This window comes from Chroicocephalus ridibundus, chromosome 8, assembly GCF_963924245.1.
Source record: "Chroicocephalus ridibundus chromosome 8, bChrRid1.1, whole genome shotgun sequence".
Taxonomy (NCBI): Eukaryota; Metazoa; Chordata; class Aves; order Charadriiformes; family Laridae; genus Chroicocephalus; species Chroicocephalus ridibundus.
In genome coordinates, this window is record NC_086291.1 from 5156728 (window position 1) to 5178073 (window position 21346).

A 21346-nucleotide genomic window follows, 5' to 3' on the forward strand; every position below is an offset into this window, starting at 1 on the left:
AGAGAATTAGATCCAACTACTCGGAAGTCAAAATCAGCCTTTCTTTCCACTGCAAATGACATGATGAGATAATCAGATTTCATTATTTTCATCAGAGTAGAAGCACTTGCACACAGGTTGAAACCCACAGCGCACAAGATGGTGATGGATCTTATCAGACAGGTTTTAGCTGCTTGAAGCTCACACATCTGTGTGAGAGAAGGACTCAAGGGTAGATGGGAATGGAGTCTGCCTAAATAACAGCCAAGGCAGAGGAGGAGGGTGGTCAAATTTAGTAAATGATCCCTAGAGAGGGAAGATTTGTCACAGAAGGTAAGGTCCACAGCATTGACCTGTTCGTGTTTGGTACCCTAAAGGGATTTTAAGAACTGTTCTTTCTCCTCGGTGTTATTGTGGGGAAAATGCTCGTTTTACAGCCTCAGGCCTGAACCATGGCTTTAAGGTGGCACTGTAGGTGGCAGGGAGCTCAGTATGACTTTCTTGCCTAGCAGTAGCTCCTCTGTGAGGTGCAGGTAGGCTGAGGTCAGGACAGAGGGAGCTCGGCCTTGGAGGAGAACCAACAGAAGCAAGGTTCAGCTCCTGCTCAGTGCCCCTTGAAATAACCTCCTCAGATGCGGTGACGCTCACCATGGGGATGTGGCTGGCATGAAACGCTGAGAAAGGGCAGACGCTGCCAGAAGCATTCGGGAAACAAATTCAGAAAGATGGGCCGGATATGGAATGACATCTGGGGGCAAATCCAGGGGCAGAAGAACCTGACTGACATCCCATTTGTTTCTAAGTGATAATGAACGTAGGCGTGGAGAGAAGCTGGGCTCAGATCACGATTGCAGGCAAACCCTGGCAAGTCAGCCTGTTCCTGGACCTGCTTTGCGCTACACGTGGGACAGCAAGAGAAGCATCTGCACTGATGCATACCTGTGGGAAACCTCAAACATAGCAAGCATTTGATGATCTGACCACCTTGTTTTACTGGATGACCTCCTGTAAAATCTGCAAGAAGGACCACAGAAAAAGAGGTGTCCCTTCAACTTAAGGACCTGGATCTTTCTGCTTAAAATGTTTAAAATCAGTTATTTTGGACACTGTGGAACGGAAAACACTGTTGCCAGCCTGACAGCTCATTTCTTCTGGTTTGAGGTGTAGGAGGAGGGGTGCGATTTCTGTGACTCGTGTTTCTGAGTGGTTGTCTCATGCCAACCAACTGATAATCCCACAACCATCCCTTCAGTGCCGGTAGTTTCTCGTTTTGCTGATGGAAAGTTGTCTGGGGGTCAGGAAGCAGATGGAATTGTTAAGGTTCTCACATAGAAACGATGGGACACAAACACGTTGAAGTTGTCGTAGGCGGTACCAAGAAAAGCTGCAGCTATCTCTTTGGGGAAAACCACAGCTCAGAATATAACAACTATTGAAGGCTTTGGGGTTCCTGGAACAGATCAAAACTAGTCAGGATCAGCCTTGCTTCCAGCCTGATGAAAGAGGTGTTAATCTTGCTGCTCATAAAGAATTTAAGAATATAAATGTATGAGCTGCAGCCTGGAAGATTAGAAGACCACTTAAATAAATGATAGAGGCTGGATTGACAGAAAGGCTGTCGTGGTGGGATCAACTTGTCTTTCTTCCTGACTAACCAGTTCCCAACCCCTGTAGAGCTTCCAGTTACGGAGAAGCACTGTTGTGATAATGATTATCAGGATCCCTGCCTATGGCCAATGTCCAGGGGTCCCTGTCATGCTATTCAGACGTCATCTGCACGTCCTGTACGCTTGAACTCTCTGTGGGATGCTGGTTTGACAGCAGGCTCTTCCAAGTACTCTTGGAAAGACAGACATGCTTGCCAGGGAATGGGCAAGTGCGGTGGGTTGACCTTGTCTGGCTGTCAGATGCCCACCCAGCCGCTCTCACTCCCCCTTCTCAACAGGATGGGGGGAGAAAATGTGATGAAGAAGTGCATGGGTTGAGGTGAAGATGGGAGATCACTTACCAATTACTTTCATGGGCAAATCAGACTTGACTTGGGGAAAGTAATTTAATTTATTGCTGCAAATAGAGTAGTATGGTGAGAAACAAAGACAAAAACTAAAACGCCTCCTACCTGTTTCTTCCCAGGCTCAGCTCCTCTCCATTCCCAACTCCCTGGCCAGCAGCGCAGGGGGGGTGGGCGTAGGGGCTTGTGGTCAGTCCGTAACAGCCCCCCTCTGACACTCCGTCCTCCTCACATGTATCCCCCGCCCCAGCATGGGCCCTTCCATGGGCTGCAGTCCTTCAGGATAAACCTGCTCCAGTGTGGGCTTTCCACGGGCTGCGGTTCCTTTGGGAAATATCCTGCTGCTCCAGTGTGGCGTCTTCAGTGGGGATGTCCGCTCTGGTGTGGTCCTCTCCATGGGCTGCAGGGAAATACCTGCTCCACTGTGTTGTAGGAAGTTTGCCCTCATGACCGGAGGCATCAGAGCTCCCTGGTCCAGGAGAGTTGCTTCTGTTTGGGGGGGGCAGATTTGTGGCTGGCAGCGGTGGGGACCCGGGCTGGGTTTGTGGATCCATGAAGCAAAGCAGTGGTTTTGATGCATTTTCCTGCTGATTTCCTAACGCTAGCTGTGTTTTGTGTCTGTCGCGTGGTAGCTGTGGTCTCCCCTTCTGGGATTTGTGTTAAGTTGCAAGCGTTTTCTAGGTAATCTTTTTTTTGTTGTTGTTTAAATGCTTACATAAGGGATTAGTTATATTTCAGAACATTGAAGTATAGGTAGCCTTGGTTTATAAAACAGAGAACAATGCTCATTTATTGCAGAAAACAAACAGAATACTTTTTTTTTTTTCTGAAAAAGAAGAAGATAGCATTGCAAGTTACAGAATTAACGCATTACTGAAAAGAAAAAACACAGCAAATTTCTTCCTCCCCTTCCTCTCCAAGACAGGGGCGGTGTGGAGGGTCTGCTCGGGTTCACCCTCTTGCTCCTTTGCGCTGCGTGAGGGAGCACTCTCTGCTCTCTACCTCGAGCCCGGCGTGCCCTTAAGCTTGCTACAGGAGCCTGGTTTGGGGAGATGCTTTGGTTGCACCAAAGTGTTTTGCGAGTCAACCTCAGGAGCTGAACTCATGTCATATTAAAATGTTTGCTGCATGTACGAAGAGGTTTGGGGCTGTTATGGACCCAGAGAAGGTGGCAAATTGCTCCCTCTTGTGTGAGCCTTATAACCCGGTGCGTTTGCGTAGCACGTGGGTTAATGGGCCGCGGCTCAGACTTGCTGGAAACTGCCCGTGACCGTAGCACTACGGTGACGTTTGACCTCTCCTGGCCCCGAACCAGAGCAGTGTGTCCCCTTTGGGCGAGATCTCGGCTGCTCTTTGCAGCAAGCTACAAGTCTACAGCTTTTTATGCACTTAAAATGGCTGCTGGGGAGAGGACGCACAAAATCCTTCCCTCTTGTGAAAACCCCTTTTGCGGCGATAGGTGTATTTTGGCGGTATGGATTTTCCTGGCGTGTTTTGTTGAAAGGCAGCGAGGTTGCCAATGTGCGTCTGCATGTGCGGAGCGGCTGCTGGCACGCGGAGCTGGGTGCTGGGCTGGCTGCGAGGTTGCTGTGTGATGATTTGCCCCTCTAGAGCACGGCACAGCTAATGAACACGGTCCCTCCGGTCACAGGAAGCACACAGGCGCTCGTCAGAACAGATCGGACACAGCCTCTGCTGACCGGACTCATGAAAAAGCTGTATTTTCTACGCGGCAAACAGCAGGATGTTGCATATTTTTCATTGTTAACTCTGAATCCATACAATTAGGGGTAAAAAAGAAAATAACATATTTTTATCTGTTAAGTCTAATGATAAAGTAATACCCAAGGAAAATATTGATCCCTACCTTGATCTCTTCCTCTTATAAAATAGGAATTTTCATTGTTTTGCCAGTTTGTCAGCGCATTGCATGTGCTGGAGTTGGCAGTACATCTTGTACGAACATGAGCTCCGCTGTCCTGTTCCCATCCCTTCCGTCCACCAAGACTTGCCTCTATCTCTTTCCCTTCCCATGGGTGACGAGGAGTGCGTCTGCTCGATGGACAGAAGGATAGAAGAGACAAAATGCCTTCTTGTGACACCAGGAAGAAAATGATCCAGGGAGTTACAAAGCACTAAGCCTTCCATTTGTACCTGGTTAACTGGTGCAAACGATAAGAGAAAAAAAAAAAAAAAAAAAAAGAAAACATTTGGGAGATGCTGATAATATCAGGCTTATCCAGTAGAAAGGTACTGTAGGATATGGCTGGAGGTGATAGGAAAAGCCTAGGCTTGATGACCCAGTGGGTCACTTAGAGTCTTTCACTCCTAATCTCTTAGAAGACTTTGAACTTGTCAATAAGAAATGAAGAGAGAGGAACTGGCTTATCTCATTTATTTATGATATTGAAAGGTCTTTAGCAAGGCCTCTGGTAGAAAGCAGTCAAAAAGACAAGGTAGGTGGGTGAAAGGGAAAGGTATAGTCATGAATCAAAACCTGAAGTGAAGATTAGGTATAACCAGACAATTTTCACCATTGCAGACTGTTAAACAACACAAAAACGTACAAAAAAGCCTCGTATGTTTCTAAGTCCTGTATCAGGTCTTTGATCTGGGGTGGAGAAGAGGTGGAAGGGTCGCCAGGTTTGCCGGTAGCAAAAAGCCACTGAGGTCAGTCAAGTCCAGGCAAGGCAGCAAGGAAGGTCAGAACAACCTAAATCAAGCCAATAAATACAGGACACAACATCCAAAAAATGTTCAGTGTTAAGGCATGGCGTGTGCCCAGCCTGTGGTTTCTGTTTGAATCTGCTATGGTCAAACAGAAAGACAACAGCCTTCAGTTCGGCAGCCCATGTGGGAGATCTTGTTGGGGCTGCTAATAGGAGAAGAGGGGACACCTCCCTGACAAACTCCCCGGGAGGGTCTGCATTTCAGGAAAAACTGTACCAGTGAGTTCAGACTCCAGTTAATGATCCTTTTTCAGAAGTACAGAAGAGTTAGACAAACACACACGTAGTATTTTAAAAACTAGCAATGGTACTCAGCATCAGAGTAGTCCCGTTAGTAAAGGAACCCAAATTAAGAGGTTTCACGTATGAGTATGAACAATTTCTCGAATTACTACTGGGATTTAAGTTAGGGTTTTTTTCCTCCCTTTAGACACTACATCTTATTTCTTTTAAATAGCCATCTCTGTCTCCCTGTGCCAAACAGAAATTTTGAATAAGAGTTAAAGAACTACCATTTGTTTGCTTTGCCTGCTGGTTTGTCACAGCCCAGTGTGTTCCCCGCTCCACTGATTTAACAGACCGCGGCACCTCTGAATTGATGGAGCCTCCCGCCCGCCTTCCCTGCCCAGCTCTCCGCCTTTCCCCGCTACCTTGTAAGCCAGAGAAGAGCTACTAGATGTCCCTTTCAAAGCCAAGTCCTGAATGTTGCTAATTAACAGCAAGAGCCTTTTAAGGAATTGAAATGTTGCATTGTTATGATTTGGGAAACAAAAGCTGAATAAGAACTGTAACACTTAACTATGGAATTCCACTTTATTTTTCCCTAATGCAGGCTAAGCTGCCTTACAGCAATCTTTTAAATGTAATGATTGAGACTATTATAGGAAATACTATACAAAGCAACATTTTTTTTTTTTTTGCAGCCTAAATAATAAGTAGGGCAAGGTTTTAAATGAGGCTAGAGTAATGAATGCTGTACAATAATTTTGATGATAAATTTCCCCGGAGGATAAAGTGGAAGAACAGAAGCAGGCTGTATTTAATCATGCAAAGTTAAAGGAACGCGGGCCAACAAATATTTATAGAGATGTACAGTTTTTCTAACCTTTTCTGAGATGCTCTTGCCTCTTTTCACCTGAGAAACTTAGCAGAAATTCAGGTCTTTTGGTGTGTAATAATTAGGAGGGGGGGATTGATCACTTAGTGTCAAGTGTGTCTTTGATGTAGTGCACAGAAATTCCTCCTTCGTGTCAGGCTGGAGAACTCAAAACAATAAGACATTTGTTTTTCACAGCTATTTCATTCATCAGTGAGTCTGAAAAGCATGCTTTGAGCAGATACAAGGCATGCGGTGGCATATGTTGCAGCTGCTCTTCACCTAGTACTGACCCAAGGAGATATGACCCCACCATAGAGCAGAGCACTGTGCAGAGATCCTGACTTTGCTCCCACAAGCAACGTAGCTGCCTTCGTGCGGTTCTACGTGCAGAATAATAAGGAGGTCTGTGCATTGCATCGCAGAGATGAGATCTGGGCTTCCACATACTGAGCAGGCTCAAAATCTTTACCCCGTGCTCCATCACCAGGTGCAGACCTACCCTTCCCGTGCGTGTACCAAACGTGGTGCTTCTTGGCTGTGGTTTCTTCTGGTCTTCGCTGTTTGTCTTGAGGAGGCAAGTATGACTTCAAAAACTACGAGGCAGTAAAAAAAAGTCACGGCCGACATCTGGCTTAGCGTGTTCCTGGTTGTTCGCACCGATGCACAAGCTTGTGGTAGAATTAGGCAACAATTCCGTCAAGCGTAGGGTGGGGTAGCTTTGTGTGGGGTTTTTTTTTAAGTTACTGTTAAAAGTAGGGCGTTTCGGTAGACTTCAGCTCAACCTATAACAGTATTCACTCGGCAGAGGCAAAAACCCAAAAATTTCTGTTCTGCTCATCAATACTTAAAGCATACATTGATTTCCAATTTAGGTGTTAACTTTTTAGCTCTTAGAAATGCTCTTGGTATCAATTTTCACCTTTCCTGATGTTCGTTATATGCTGACCATTATGACAGTGTCCCGTCTCTGGCGAGACGATTAGTTCTAGTGACTTCAGGACTGCAACGCGCAAAGATCCACTCGTCTTGTGTAAGCGTCATGAAATATCTGTGTTTCTGGCAATAACCTGAGAAATGCTTTAATACTGGCCTGGCACAGGCTTCCTCTAGCGTCTGTGTAGTCCATCCCTGACATGATACACTAAACTAAGGAATAGTGCTGTTTATTACCTTTGTGTTGTTTTCCCGTAATAATTCATAGAAGATGAGCCCGAGGTGCACAGCTCAGGTTGCTGGGTGGCTGGACTTTATTTAAGCACTGAGACACACATGATAAGCAGTGCATTCCTATGTGATTGTGCCTCCAGTAGTGTTAGGAGGCACAAGGTCAAAAGGCTCAGTGACTTTAACTACCTGAGAAGTGCCATGTAATCCCCTGCAAATGGGCTGTCTGCAGTGTCTTATTGCTGTATCAGAGAGGGAATTATTTCTTTTTTAAAGGCAGGGACATGAATTAGGTCTGTAATTGGCACAGGTATGACGTCACTGACTGCCAATCAGAAATCCTCTTTGTCTTGGATTTTAACACCTTAATTTCAAGTTCAGGTCATCTGAACAAACTGATTTTGTTAAAACGGTGTTTGATCCTCTTTGTGCTGAGTCCCATCTGCTTGGGTTAGTGAGGGAAAACAGCATTTGTGCTTGTGTGTGCTGCGAGTCCCTCGGCGGTAGCTTTTGTATCACCATCAGGCACTAAACGGGGACCGCAAAGTCTTTGCAGAGCTGGGGATGTGCAAGCCGTGGCTGGACTTGTAGTGCCTAGAACGTTATTTAGAGTCAGAAACTCAAGGAAGCAAGGGGAGGGCAGACAGCAAGGTAAGCACTTCAGGATCCAGGCAGCATGGCTGGGATTTCAAAATCAATGTGTAGCCATCAAATTCGTTCAGCCTAGCACTGTCTTTTCCTTTTTATTGGTAAACATAACCCCCAAAATAATAAAGTCATCCCAATTTACAGTTATTGTTGATAAAATAAGTACACATAGGTTGCAGCTTTACTAGCCTGAGCAGACGAGGAGCAGGCCACAAGAAGGATGATACTTGTCTTGGTGGTATTGAACGACCATAGGGAGTTGCTACCATTTTTGAAGCGGGGGGATGAGAGACCCCAGAATAGGGAGATTTCCCTTTTTTTTTCTCCCCACTTTAAGCCCCAGCAGAAGAGAAGGTGAAGGCACAGCCCCTTTGAAACTCTCTGCAGCCCCTTGGGGCTCGTTTCCCTGGCTTCCAGCCAGCAGTCGCTCCTCCTGCAGGGGAGAGAAAAGCCTGCACTAAGTCCCCGGGGTCAGTCCCAGAGGATGCTTTTCCTTTGGGAGAATGGGAAGGGATGCCAGAGGTGACGGCTCGCCTGCGTCTCACGTCTGCCGGCGAGTGGGATGCGAGCATCTGCGCATGGGAAGGTGCGAAACACACCGGTCAAGGGGATGCTGTGAAAGTTGCTGTTCAGTTGCAGAAGGTTTTGGGGGCAAATCATCCTGTTAGAGGGCAAAAATTTAACTCCTAGTTTTAAAGGCTTAAAATAAATCTATCTTCATAACCCGACTGCAGTGCTTTTTTCCTTAGATACGTTATAGAGGTAATGATACCTCTACAGTGAACTCAATTAACCTTCTGCAGCCTTCCGTGTGACAGGGAATCCTAAATCTTCTTTTTTATGAGTGTATGTGCAAGATTTGAAGCTACTCTGAACTTAGCGTTAATAAATGCCATTTCCTAATTGGTGCCCATTTGTTTGTATTTTTTTACAGTGAGAAAGACATGGTGGCTGTGAGTGGGATCTAGTGTTCATGGTTGTAAAGAGCCTTCTACACAGGAGTGAGGTAATATTATTATCATTATTATTATTATTGCAGATCTGTTGCTTGTGTGGGTGCCTTTTGGGGTTTCTCTTGTTCAGTGATGTTATAAGATGATCTTAAGGAATTTAGCTTTGTCTCTCGGTGTTGTTTTGTATAAATGGACATTCATTGCCAAGAAGAACTTTGTGACTCTTCTCTGTCTGAGACCCGGTGCATTTTGAGTGTCCTTTGGAAGTGCTATGGGAAAAAGGATAGGAAGGAGAACCCGTGTATTCAGGCTTTCGCAGCTCAGTTAGTTTTGCTGCAAATCTTCCTTCTGCTCTGCGATACATCCTAGTAGGTGCACATTGCATCAGGAGGCTCGGTAGTGTTGGCTCCTGCCTCGTTCCTGAGATCTCTGCAGGAACACATGCTGTACGGAGCAAAATGTTTCGTCTGGGAGGGGGGACGTCAGCGAGAAATGAGAAAACAAGAGAAATGGATGATTCCCCCATAATGCATACCCTATAATATAATCATTGTTGTTTGATAAAAGAGACACTTCTAGCGACTTTCAGTGCCCTGCTAGGTATGTCTGGATTTATTATTCAAAAAGGCACAATCAAATCTCTTCATTCAGTTGACAAATGGGAGCTATTCAATTCAGTATCTGCCTCTTATTTATAGCATATAGCGGGGTGATTTATATGCTGGCTGCAGATCTTCCAAAACGGTTTTAATTAGCAGCATTGGCTATTAGAATGAGAGTCCTGCAGCATCCCTGTCATACACATCCCCTTAAAATTGAATAGAAATCACGCTCTTTGCCAGGTAATGCTTCTCTATTTTTTCGCAATGCCGGCAGGAAAACGTACCTGTGCGTTAGTAGCTCAGAGGATGCATTTCTGTTTGAAGCTCCAAGGGGGCAAGAAGGGGGAGGTGGAGGAAGGTGATGCTATTTATTGCTGTGCCTTGAGGAAACAGGGCAACCCTTGGGGCGTTAGCGCTAACATCTCACGGGGGTTTGCAAATGTCATAAGCGACTTTGGTTTTGAGAACAAAGTAAGCGCCGAAGACGCCAAGCCCAGATGCTTAGGCTGCCGGTGCCGTTGTTTCTGGGCTCTGCTCTGGATTTCTGTGCTGGGGGGGATGACGGATCTGAGAAGGCAGGAGCCCTCATCCCAGCGTGTCCTGTGGTTGGAGCTTTCACAACGTTATTTTTCTTGTGTGCATTGTCTGATGATATAAGTAAGCATTTCCCCAGCTGTTCCCTTATCCGCAGAGCTGCTCGGGCTTGTGGTCTAATTGGTACCCCTGAGGTACAGACCAGAGGAAGGCGCGGTGCGGAGGTGAGTTCAGTAAAGGCACTAGTTTGAGTCTCTATTATTTTCACGCATCTAGTCGGAATGTAATCCCTTTGAGACCTCTGCCTATCTGTCAAACCTGAGATCAGCCAACAGGTTCAAAAGTTATTTGGGGAAGCGGTGACTGACAGAACAATTGCATGTCTCTTGTTGTTTTTTTTTTTTCTCTGGGAAACCAGGCTAAAAAAGCGCAGGAAACATAAAGAGTATTTTTTGTGTTTTATGCTGTGTGTGTAGCATGCAGAATGGTCTGTTGTTACGTTTCCACTGATCTTTTTTTGACATGAGCCATGCAGTCATTCTGTCTTCACATCAAATAAGCCTTTGTACTACTTGTCACCAGCGCGCAGTGTCTCCGAATACGTGTAAACTCCGTGTTTGCTACATCCCCTCGTCAAAACTCTGCTGCTGCCTGCGGGTGGGCGGTTCTGCTCAGTCTCTGGGTGTTTTACATTTACGCTGGAGAGCAAGAAAACCTTAGAAAATCTTCAGTTTGAGGTTGACAATAATATGAGAAGAGAGGACATGAGCACTGGACCTGGTCGCAGATGCTCGGTGTCTCTGCGTGTCCCTCCCTTGGAGGAGGTCCAGGGCACAAGCCACAACTGAGGGAAAAGGCTGAATGAAGTTCACCACTGCCCCGCCAACACTGTGCATGTATGGTGCTTAGGAGAATGATGGAAAAACGAGGAAATAGGAGGTGAGGTCACTAAAAAATCCTGCTACAAACAAGCCTGAAATAAATGTGGTCAGAAGGGGAAGGGCAAGTAGGGATGGAAATGGTTCCTGTGGTTTGCAAGTGGGAGATGATGGACTCTGCAACCAGGACAGCATCACAGCCACGGGTAACTCACAAATCAGTGCATTCACTGTCAAAATCCTCTGACTGAACACAAGTCAGACTTATTTATTTATTTTTTTTATCTACGAAAGTTCTGTTTAGGTATTTTTATTTCCTTTTCTGAGCATATTGATAAAGCACATTGTTTAAGGAAGCTTTCAAATTATTAACATATTTGGGCTTGTCTTTGAGCCAAATGAATAGTATTTGGTAAGCTGTCTTCAGATATTACGCTAAGTGCTTTTCTAGTGCAATTCTAATAGAGTGTAGGGCTGAATTGGATGGTGTTACCTATTAGTGATTAGAAAGTGAAGGGCTTTCAGTGCCTCTGGACTGCAGAGTTGGCTTTGATTGATAGATCAGGCATTATGCATTTCATCGGTTTTAAATTTGGCCTTAAAGTAATGAGATTTCCTCTTAAAATTCCTCTTTTCCGCAACATTTTGAAAACGTTTTGAAGGCATGAATTGGGGAGGAAAAGAAAGAGGAGAGAGAACAGTTTTGCTCGTAAACACTTAAATAGTAAATTGGGCATTAGTCAGTGGTACAGACTAAACTCTGCCGGAGAAAGGTAGTTTTAAATCGCCAAAATATTAACACTGTAATTATTGAGCATGGATAATAGTTATGAATTATGGATCAGTCAGGTTAGCAAAATCACAGCGGCCTAATAGAGGAAGGTATGATGGGAATGTGAGGGGAAAATGATTGAGGATTCCCTCTTAATATTTTCATATGCTCCTCTCCGCAAAAGAGGTTGCTGCCGTTCTCTGGTCCCTGAGAGCTGCACAAGGCCACCGAGGGCTGGAGCATCCCCGCCTGAGCAGCACCTGCTCTGTGGGAGGACAGTCTCTGTGCCACCAGGGCTTTTCGGTGTGCCAGCCCAGCTGGGCGGCCCCCAGTGCTGAGCTTTATTTGACGTTGTGGCCAGTTGTCACCGTTGAAAAATCCTGGTGTGCTCCGAGGCACAGCACCTGCAATGGGAATCGCTGCCGCTTTTAAACCTGATCTTCCCTGCGGAGGCTGTGGAGGGTGGCAGCGATGCTGGATTGGTTAAGGACCACGGCTCTAACTTTGCTGATGACCCACTATCTTATCTTGAGAAAATACCTTCCCATCACCGCCTCTCAGTTCCCCTGTCTGTAAAATGAAGATAACGTCATGTCATACCTCTGCAAAGTGTTTTGACGTCTAGGAAGGAAAAGTGCAACCTCGACACACTCAGGGAATATCCTACTACCAAGCGACTCCAACAGGAGCTCTGGGAACTGCTCACTGTTAGGATATTTTTATTTTTATCCGTGTGATTGGTGTGTCCTTGGGTTTGCCATGGCAAGAGGTTCTGCCCTGTCCCTCTTCGTTTTATAAGAGCAAGTTGGTGGTGGTGTTAACGTACAGCTGCTCTTCCATGGGTTATTCAGTTTGTATCTGGCCGGCTTCTTGTCTTTCTTTCAGCCACATCTATTTTCTCCAAACAAAACCAGTTTTTGTTTTACTTCATTTTTTAGAGGATGGCTGTAATGCGTTTGAGTTGTTTGCAATAAACTTTTGAGATTCAGTGACCTTTGTTAATCAGGAAGGGTTGTTTGGTTGGTTTTTTTGAGATCTACAGGAAGAATTAATCATATGTAAACTGTTTGCTTTAAAGAGTCTCTTACTGAATTTGGGATTTCCCAGGTAGTCATGGAAAGGTCAGAGGCTGGAGGCAGAAGCTGTGAGCAGCTGGGAAGAGGGGAGCTGGAGAGCACTGCAGGAGGACAAACCGTCTCAGAGCGGTTTCAGAAGTAGGGAGAGACCTGTGGTACCACATGGCCCTGGGGAGAGCCCAGTGTGTTTGAGAGACTGGCCTCAAGCCAGAAATACGGAGTGTCTAGGGAAACAATATACAGACGAGCAGCACGCTGTTGTACCATGCTCATTTTTGCCTGCAAAATTCTGCTGTTTCAAAGGCAAGTTTTTGTGCTTTCAGCAAAATCTTCCTTGGCCCTACAAGACTCTGAAGTCATATGTGGCTCAAAGAAACCATGAGAATTTTGCAGAAGTTTGCAGTCAGCTGCTGACGTCTCAGCTGGTGGTACAGTCCCTTCTCCCAGGCACATCGGGTACAGGAGTCTCTAAAGGAGAAGCTTTGCCTTGTGGACTCTACCACCGTCAGCTGTTGGCAAGAGCTGCGTGTCCCTCCAAGCGGCCACCTAAACCCTCCCAGCATTGCAGTGCAGTAGCGAGGACCATCCAGACTTCAGTCCCCTCCTGCTGCTGAGAATAAGTCCCAGGGCTATGCCGAGGAAGGACGTGCCACGTCTCTGCAGGAACCAGAAAGGGCACTGCTGCCGGCACGTGTTGCTTGATGTGCTGGGGGAGAGGAGCTTACGTGCAGTTCATCCTTGCAATTGAATAAATGGGTGAACTGTATCAAAAGTTACCATCAGCACCCTGAAGTAGTAATGGCTGTAGAAGCAGAGGGATGGTAGGGACTTTCTTGGTTGTCCAGTAGTATGTCCTATACCTTTCTGTCACACTTTGGAAATAGATTCCCCAAAGAGTCCCTTTCCCAGAAGCTCCGTGGGATGAAGCAGAGCTGTCGGGCGTGTTAGGTGGTTCATGGTCAGAGCGGTGGAAAGTGGCTCCAAAGCTTCCAGTGCAGACCCCCTGAAGAGAGAGAGGGCTTCCCCCTGCAGGTGTGCTTTGTGTTGTTGCTAAATACGTTCCATGAAGCTTAGCTTGGGGGAATTTCATAGTATAGCAAACTCCTGTGGGGTTGTTGTCTCTTACCAGGCTCTGTAGCAATGATTATGGGGACCTTATAGCTCTGGGTTAAACCCACAGAGGAAAAAGAGTTCATGGAGAAAAGGGCAATTGTCAAAAGAGAGGGTCAGTCAATGTCATCGATATCCTAAAGGCTGCAATGTCTTGATCTATAGTGTCCTTAGTAAGGAAGGTCTTTCTCTGAATTTTATAGAACTCTGCATGTTCAAGCCAAACCACTTAATGTTGTTTTAATGCATTTTGCTGTATTCAGTAGTGGTGTTCACTTGTGAGCCCTTGGCATGCCGTTTCTCAATGAAGGTAATGTTGGGAGATGTCTCACAAATTAGTTGCGGTCTTTGATTTCCTACTGTGCAGCTCTGTTGTTCACCCCACTTAGCTTCTCCAGATGATGCAGTGGAGCCTGTCCTCAAACTCGGTTTCAAATTTCTGTCAAGTCTTGGAGAATAATTGCATTACGTGTTACAGGGAAGCACATTTGGAGGGTTTCATTCATGGAAGTACATCGCATGACAGTCGGCAGAGTTTACCGAATTTCTTCTTTGCCAGTACAGGGGGAGGACATCTCGAGCACCATTAACCCTTCCTTCCCTTCCAGGGAAGCGGAAGGAGGGAGATGGCACCTCACCAGCCATCCGTTTGCAGTGTGTGCTGTTAACTAGGGATGTATTTAGGTCCTGATTTCTGCCAGTGTTCAGAGGGACTTCGCTCCCAGGTGGCTCAGAGCTCAGGGGCTTCTCAAGGCTCAGGCTGCAGCAGTGAAGCATGGGCATTGCTCTTTCTCCTGATGATTAAAGAACAGAGCTCTCTCTTTAAAGAGTTCCTTCCTCAAAAACATTAATCAAAAAGTTACGGGCTAGAAACATTTCCGTCCAATCCAGAACACACAGAAAGTCTGGATACGAATGATTTAAAGACTATGGGAAAGCATAAAGATGTTGAGGTGAATTTACTACTTTGTTCAGTGCCACAGATTGTGTGAGGGCTCTTCAGCATGAATTAAAGAAAGGTTCCAGTCATGAGATATTACAGTTTAATTCAGACGTTAGCAGTCAGGGAGAAGACAGTAATGTATTTGCACAACCAAATAGGATTTCCCATACCGGATCGCACCTTGGATGTATCTGGTCCTGTTTCTGTATGGACCGTGATATGCGTGTAAGGAAAAATCATGTTATATGGGATAATAGGCAGCTGTGGAAGTCTACTAATAGTTGGCTCCTATCCCAACGCTGACCGTGAGAGTTCATTGTTGAAAAGCCCTGCTGGATGTGAGGATGGTCTCCTGACCTTCATCCACCTCAACGCATTGATGAATCGCCTACATCTGCACCTTGTTCATATCAAATAGCAGCGAGTTCTGCAGGACAATGTACTTAAAAGCATACCCAACATTTTTTAAAGGCAAGAGTTAAATGTGATGTTTGCCAGAGTCATCTGTTGCCACATTTTTATACTGAGACGATGGTATACCAGAGAGCTTGCTTTATCTTCGTTAAACCACTTGCCACTCAAGTATAACGCCCCCTCCATTGCTTTTCATTCATCCCTTCTCCAAACTGAAGGTGATACCAGCTTTCCTTGCCTCTAAAAATATTTGTACGTCGTTTTTAGCTGGTTTTTTTCCTTTCTTTTTGAGGTCATGTGTGCTGGTTTCATTCGAGGTGAGATGCACTTCCCAGCTTGGTATTTTAAGTGTCATTTCTTGTTCTAGTCTCTTTAGATCTTCACTTTGACTTTCTGACCGCTTCTGTTGACAGACCCGTGACTTTCTTGGAGCTCTTATTTCTCCTAGAAAACGTGGAGGAAATAGAGGTGGCCAAGGAAGAGCATTGTGCCTGTGTGACTCCTGTGCTAGAAGATTTGTTTTAGCCTTCTGAAGGCTTTCTTCCCCCCTGATTTTTTTTTTCCAGTTTAAGAGTTTCCAGCAATGGCTCTGAAGTAATCCCAGTGCTCCGTCTCTTTCCATTTTTCGGCTGAGAAAGCTTTGCACTGTGCGTTACAGGGGCCATCAAACCGGGGTCTATTGCACATCAGCGGTGTTTGCTGCTCTCTTCAGAAACAGTGTTCCCGGAGCCATGCCGTGAGGAGCTCAGCGAACAGATGGGCCAGGAAAGTACCTTGCTCTCGGTGGGTCTGGAGAATGAACTCATTATCCAGCCAGTGGTCTGTCACACGAGCCTCATTTACCAGCGGCTGGTGGAAAAAATAAAACCCTGGAAAGTGATGCCTTGCAGGGTGTGAGTGCTGCGGCACCAGCCACGTCGGTGTCAGTCAGCGAGCAAGCTTGTTGGGTATGAGGAATTGGGAGGAAGCCTGGAGAGGCAGAGAGTTTACAAACTGGCATCAAAAAGCTTCATAAAAGATGACAGATAGTCAAGGTTTTGGGAAGCAAAAAAATGTCACATGGAGAGGAGCCACATTTTGAGGCTGGCTCTGTGATTTGGACACACGTCAGATGAAGGTCCCATTTCCTTAGGTGGTACGTCCTGACACGTATTTCCTAAAAAAGCCATAAAGTATTAACAAAATATGTTAAAAAAGCAAACAAAAAGGACCAAAAGTGCCCAGGTTATGTTAGACTGGATAGGTAACTGGACAGCTTTCCATCTTTCTCCTCTTCAAATGCCAACTGGGAGACATCTCTGTGCCCCACACGGCTCAGCCTCCTGCCTTGGCAGCCAGGGAGCATCCACGGGGGCATCTGAGCTCAAACCGCCCAACAAAGGTAACATCTTCCTCCTTGTTTCTTGCCTGCTCATCAGCGGGGAGCACACTTTGCTAGAAGCCTGGTGCAATTTTGGAAAGCCGGGAGAGATGAGACTCCAGGATTTAGCCAAAGGGATGGTTTGATAGTGTTGGGGTTTGGCTCGGTCGTTGTGGTGATGGGTTGAGGATTTCAGGAGTCCTCAGTAGCTCCTGCTTCGGTTGCTGTTAAAGGTAGGGAAATGTTTGGCACCGGTTTACTGAGAGGAATACAAAAAGTGTCAGTCGGCAGCAGTCTTAGAAAGGGAAAGTGCAGGGTGGGAAAGCTTTTGTTTATTTATAGTAAAATCCATTAGGAATATGGGGGAAGTTGTTGCCTCCAAGTTGCTCTGTGGGTTTGTCAGTGAGTGATCGATGGCATGTTAATGGTTTTAAGCTCCCTGCTTCAGTAAAATCACTAGGAAATCTGGCTGAAAAATATTTGGCTGCCTGTATAATCCCAAGTTTTATGCAGGCAAAGCACACGGTATCCACTGCTCCTGTGTGGAGCGGGATCCTGCACCCGCATGGGAGAGTCCCATCAAAACAGCACGTATCTGATGGGCGCCAGTAGGATCTCGTGTGTGGGGAGAGATGGGAGGATGCTTTAGCTTCGAATTTAGCAGGATATTTTTAAAACGTATAAAGACGCCAAAAATATGTCCCCAGAGGCTACTGCTGGGTATTTTTGTGTTTGTTTTTGGTTTTTTTTTTAAAGAAAAAACAACCCTAGTACCTGACACAGCTGGCACCGTGACGGTACATAACCTTTACCATAGGTGAAGAGGCTGGAGGCAGACAGATGTTCCAGCGTTGTTGGCTGTGGATTCTGCATTCTGTGCCCACATGTCGTGCCCAGATGGTCCTTTGTAGTGACGCGGCAACCTCTACCTCCTAACGCCCCGTCCCACCTGTTGACACTTACAGTATGTCTCAAAAGAATAGCCGACTTGCTGGGGAGAGGAAGACAAAAAGATACAGCAGCACTTCTGGCTGTGAAACAAGGCAAGCTGTGCTGTAGTGCATAGCAAGGAAGCCAACAGTTACGGATCTCTCCAAAGCAGGAGGCTTTATATAAATAATACATTCTGGTAATTCACCAGATTGCGGTACGTATGGAAATACAGAGGACTTTTTCTTTTTCTTTTTTTTTTTTTTTTTTTAATGAAAGGGAGCTCCTGTCCTGAGAAAAATTAGTTGATGCTGAATTGGGTTCTCTTCCTGCATGCTCAGCTTTATATGGAGAATAAAAAAGGGCAGGGAAGAACAAATTGACTCTGGAAACCACCTCTTACAAGCCTGGCTTCAATCTTGCCAACCCTTCCTATAGAAATGAGCCTTCTGCCCACAGAAAGCAGCTGAAGTGGACAAGCCCCTTTGCAGTGTTCACAGAGCAGGTTTCAGCAGATTGCGCCCGCGCTGCCTCCCAAGGGACTCATCTCTGGCCGTTGTCCAGAGATGAGTCTGGACAAAATGATGTTTCAGAGATGAAACATCTGACCCCATCTCTCGCCTTTGTCCTCGCAGCAGGAGCAGGACTTCTGCCCGATCCATTCCAGCATTGGCACAAGTTGGGTTGGCTTCAGCCCTTCATCTGAGCGCTGGAAATAAACCCAGAATAAGCTTAGACTTCAGCGTCATTCATGTCACACCGCTCTGCAGGTGAGAAGGGTCTTCAGTAGTAAATGTAACACTGTAGGACCATCGCTCAGCGCACAGGGCCTCAGTGCTTTCCTTAATGGTCTGTGGGGAACCCTGGCTGGACGGTGAGCTGGCCCAGCATTACTAGCCTCACAAGGACTACACTGACTCCCAGCAGCAGGAAGATAAAGTAATAGTTATTGCTTTCTAATAAGTTACAACTTGTGGTTAAAAAATTGAGTGCTGACTCAAGGTGGCGTTTGAGTTGGTTGGTTTGTTCAGGTTCAGAGCAGGAGAGCTGTACGGCAGGGAGCGTGGTAGCCGGGGCACCACACGGACCTTCGCAGCTGTTTAAGGCATAGTACGGTATCACACAAAATATTTTGCAGGCAGGCACTTTGCAAACCCCAGAAAGTGTTTTGCAAATTCTTCTGCAGAGGAAGTTGCCATTCAGTAGCATGGTTTATTTATTTTGTTTGGTTTATTTGGGTTATTAAATGTGTTTTATTTATAGAGTGTGCTTTCTAGAGAACCATCTGCATACGTGTTCTTAAATAAAACACGCGGGACTGTGCATTTGCAGATGCTGGGTTGCCATTTGTGTGCGTTGGGCCGTGTTGGGTACCAAGAGCAGCTCTGTGGGATTTGTAGGAAGGGGTGGAGCGATGCATGGGAGTGCTCAGCACTCACCTGGAGACAAGAGCCAACCTCTCTGTGTTTGTGAGGAGAGCGTGTGCGTGGCTCACTCTGTGCCCAACCCACAGCTGCTGATCTCTGCAGATCCCTTGTTCCACCCAGAATCACAGAATGGCCGGGGTTGGAAGGGACCTCTGGAGATCATCTAGTCCAACCCCCTGCCACAGCAGAGACACCCAGAGCAGGTGGCACAGGAACGTGTCCAGGTGGGTTTTGAGTATCTCCAGAGAAGGAGACTCCACCACCTCTCTGGGCAGCCTGTGCCAGGGCTCTGCCACCCTCACAGCAAAGAAGTTTTTCCTCATGTTGAGATGAAAGTTCCTGTGTTCCAGTTTGCGCCCGTTGCCTCTTGTCCTGTCCCCGGGCACCACTGAAAGGAGTCTGGCCCCATCCTCCTGACACCCACCCTTTTAGATACATTGATAGCCATTAATGAGATCCTCTCTTGGTCTTCTCCAGGCAGAACAGACCCAGGTCTCTCAGTCTTTCCTCATCAGAGAGATGCTCCTTTCCTTCGATCATGTTTGTAGCCCTCCGCTGGACTCTCTCCGGTAGTTCCTTGTCTTGCTTGAGAATGACTAAATTCTAGCTGGAATCCTTTTAAGCATAAGCATGGAAGGATCTTGCTAGTGACCTTGTGTCATAAAAAAGTGTGAATTTGTGTGTGTATGAATTTTTGCACCATCTGTTCCCTTTCCTGCAGCACAGTGAGATTTTTGTCTCCTTTGCTCCATTCCAAGCAGGTACGTGTGATACTGATGTCCGCTACAACATAATACAGATTGCACACATTTTTTCCACTGGAACATATCAGTACATGGGCGTAGGTGTATCAGTGCAATGCGGGTAGAAATCTATTGTGATAATAAACACCCTCCTGCCTTCATCTCCTCTTCTCACCCTCTTAATTAAATTGAAATTCCTAAGACGTATTCAGTTTGAGATTTGTTTTTTTTTCTCCTCCTGAGAAACCCAGGTAGAAGGAATTATGTGCATAATGGTGTGGCCAGCTGGCAGAGTGGTACAGAAATACGCTTTTCTGTATTTCCGCGTAGGTTTTGTCCTAGCAATCTACAGAGCGGCCAGTAGGGAAAGAAGCCCTGCATATAAGAGCAATTTCATATCATTATTAATGACCTGGAAGCTGAAATCAAATATTGCCAGTCTCTGGCCCTTGCAGTGCTTTGACACTGACACATCCCAAGGAAAGAGAAGTGTAGTTTAAGTTATACTTCGATTATAATGGGTTTTGAGAAAATTAAGATTATCATCTAGAACAGAAGTCTCTAATTAGCGTTGTAGAATGAATTTAAAACTCTTCTGCTCTCTGTCTAAACCCTTGGCCATGTAGGACTGCTCCTCCACGCAGTTTCTAATTCTGATTTCTCCACAGCAGACTGTCTGCAGAAACCTTCCAGCAAAGTTTTCGGTGTGGTTCAGGGCGTCAGAAGCCGCCTGCAGCGTGACACTCCTTCGGCTTCTTCTGCAAACTGCATCTGGGGCAAAGGGTTTTATCTGTTTGGCAGTCTGTGGTATTCTGGGGGGAAAAGACTTACATCTGGACTGCGGTCCTTGTGAAAATGTTCCTCCCCCCAGGGCTGAGGCAGTGATGTGCTTTCAAGGGTGCTCGGCTCTTTGGAAAAGCCGCCCTTTTGGGGAAATTCTGGCGTGCTGCGCTGCAGCGTTGCAGGCTGCGGTTCCCCTCGGCTAAAGCGAGGAGGCCTTGAGGACTCAGGAGTTAAATGGCCTAACGCATCCACACCTCGCAGGCTGTGTTTTAAAATTTCACAGCTTCCAATTGCATCGCTTTCTCAGTCGCTGCAGCTCCCAGCAGAAGCCCGAGTGCTGTTTTATGCAGCCGTTGATCAAATCAGGATGCAAATGAGGTCCTAAAAGTACTTGTATAACATGGGAAAAAATTTACATGTATAGATGGAAACCTTTCAAATGACAAAATTTTGTAGCTGAGGCTATCGTAATTTATTAAGATGAGCTGTAGATTTCGTATGGCAGCATAATTCAGAGTTTTCACATCTTGGCATTTCGAATAATTTTAATTAAGCAATAGATTTACAATTTGTTCCAGAAGTAATACAGTCTGCTCAGATTACGCACATTTTCTGTAGTTTTGATTTTACTACTGTATTCATTTAGCTCAGCAAATTTATAAAACTAATTAAAACAGAAGTACTTTTTTTTGATTCAAATTGTAAATGAAAAACAACAATCTAATGTAAAATGACGCTTGCAGAGAAAATAAGACCAATTGCAACTCTATAGGTATTTTATAACTTAGTTTTTTTAAGCGAAAAGCAATTATTTTTTATAGCAGATTCTTGGCACGGTGTTACTTGTTTTCATGTTTTGAGATGCCAAGAGAGTAAGAGATTAGGATCTGATTCAGCAACATAGTCAAACATATCTAACGTTACCCATGTAATTAGGCCACATTGAATTCATAGGTTCTCGTGTTTGCTGAAGCCCTTTGCCGAACTGAGATGGTGTTTTAGAGCCAGCGCTGGCCCCCAAATTCCAACTTGGAGGTACCAGTGCATGTCGTGCTGCTCCCCAGTTCTCGTTTAAGCCTCGTGTCACCGAGGGAGTGAAACGAAGCTGCAGTTCCTGCGCTATCAGCATCTTCACACCAGGATTTTTCCTCATCTTTGGAGTCCTCCCTGGCCCCAGGTTAGTGCTGACAG

At 45.9% G+C, this 21346-nt stretch overlaps 1 protein-coding gene across 3 annotated transcripts in view; it reads left to right on the forward strand.

Annotated features, from left to right (window-relative positions):
• Positions 1 to 21346, forward strand: part of DAB1 (DAB adaptor protein 1) — a 478733-nt gene that overhangs the window by 227243 nt on the left and 230144 nt on the right. For all 3 annotated transcript variants that reach the window (XM_063343442.1, XM_063343440.1, XM_063343439.1), the window contains exon 2: positions 8565 to 8636. The gene's annotated coding sequence lies outside the window, so the exon portion shown is untranslated. The remainder of the gene's footprint in view (positions 1 to 8564; positions 8637 to 21346) is intronic.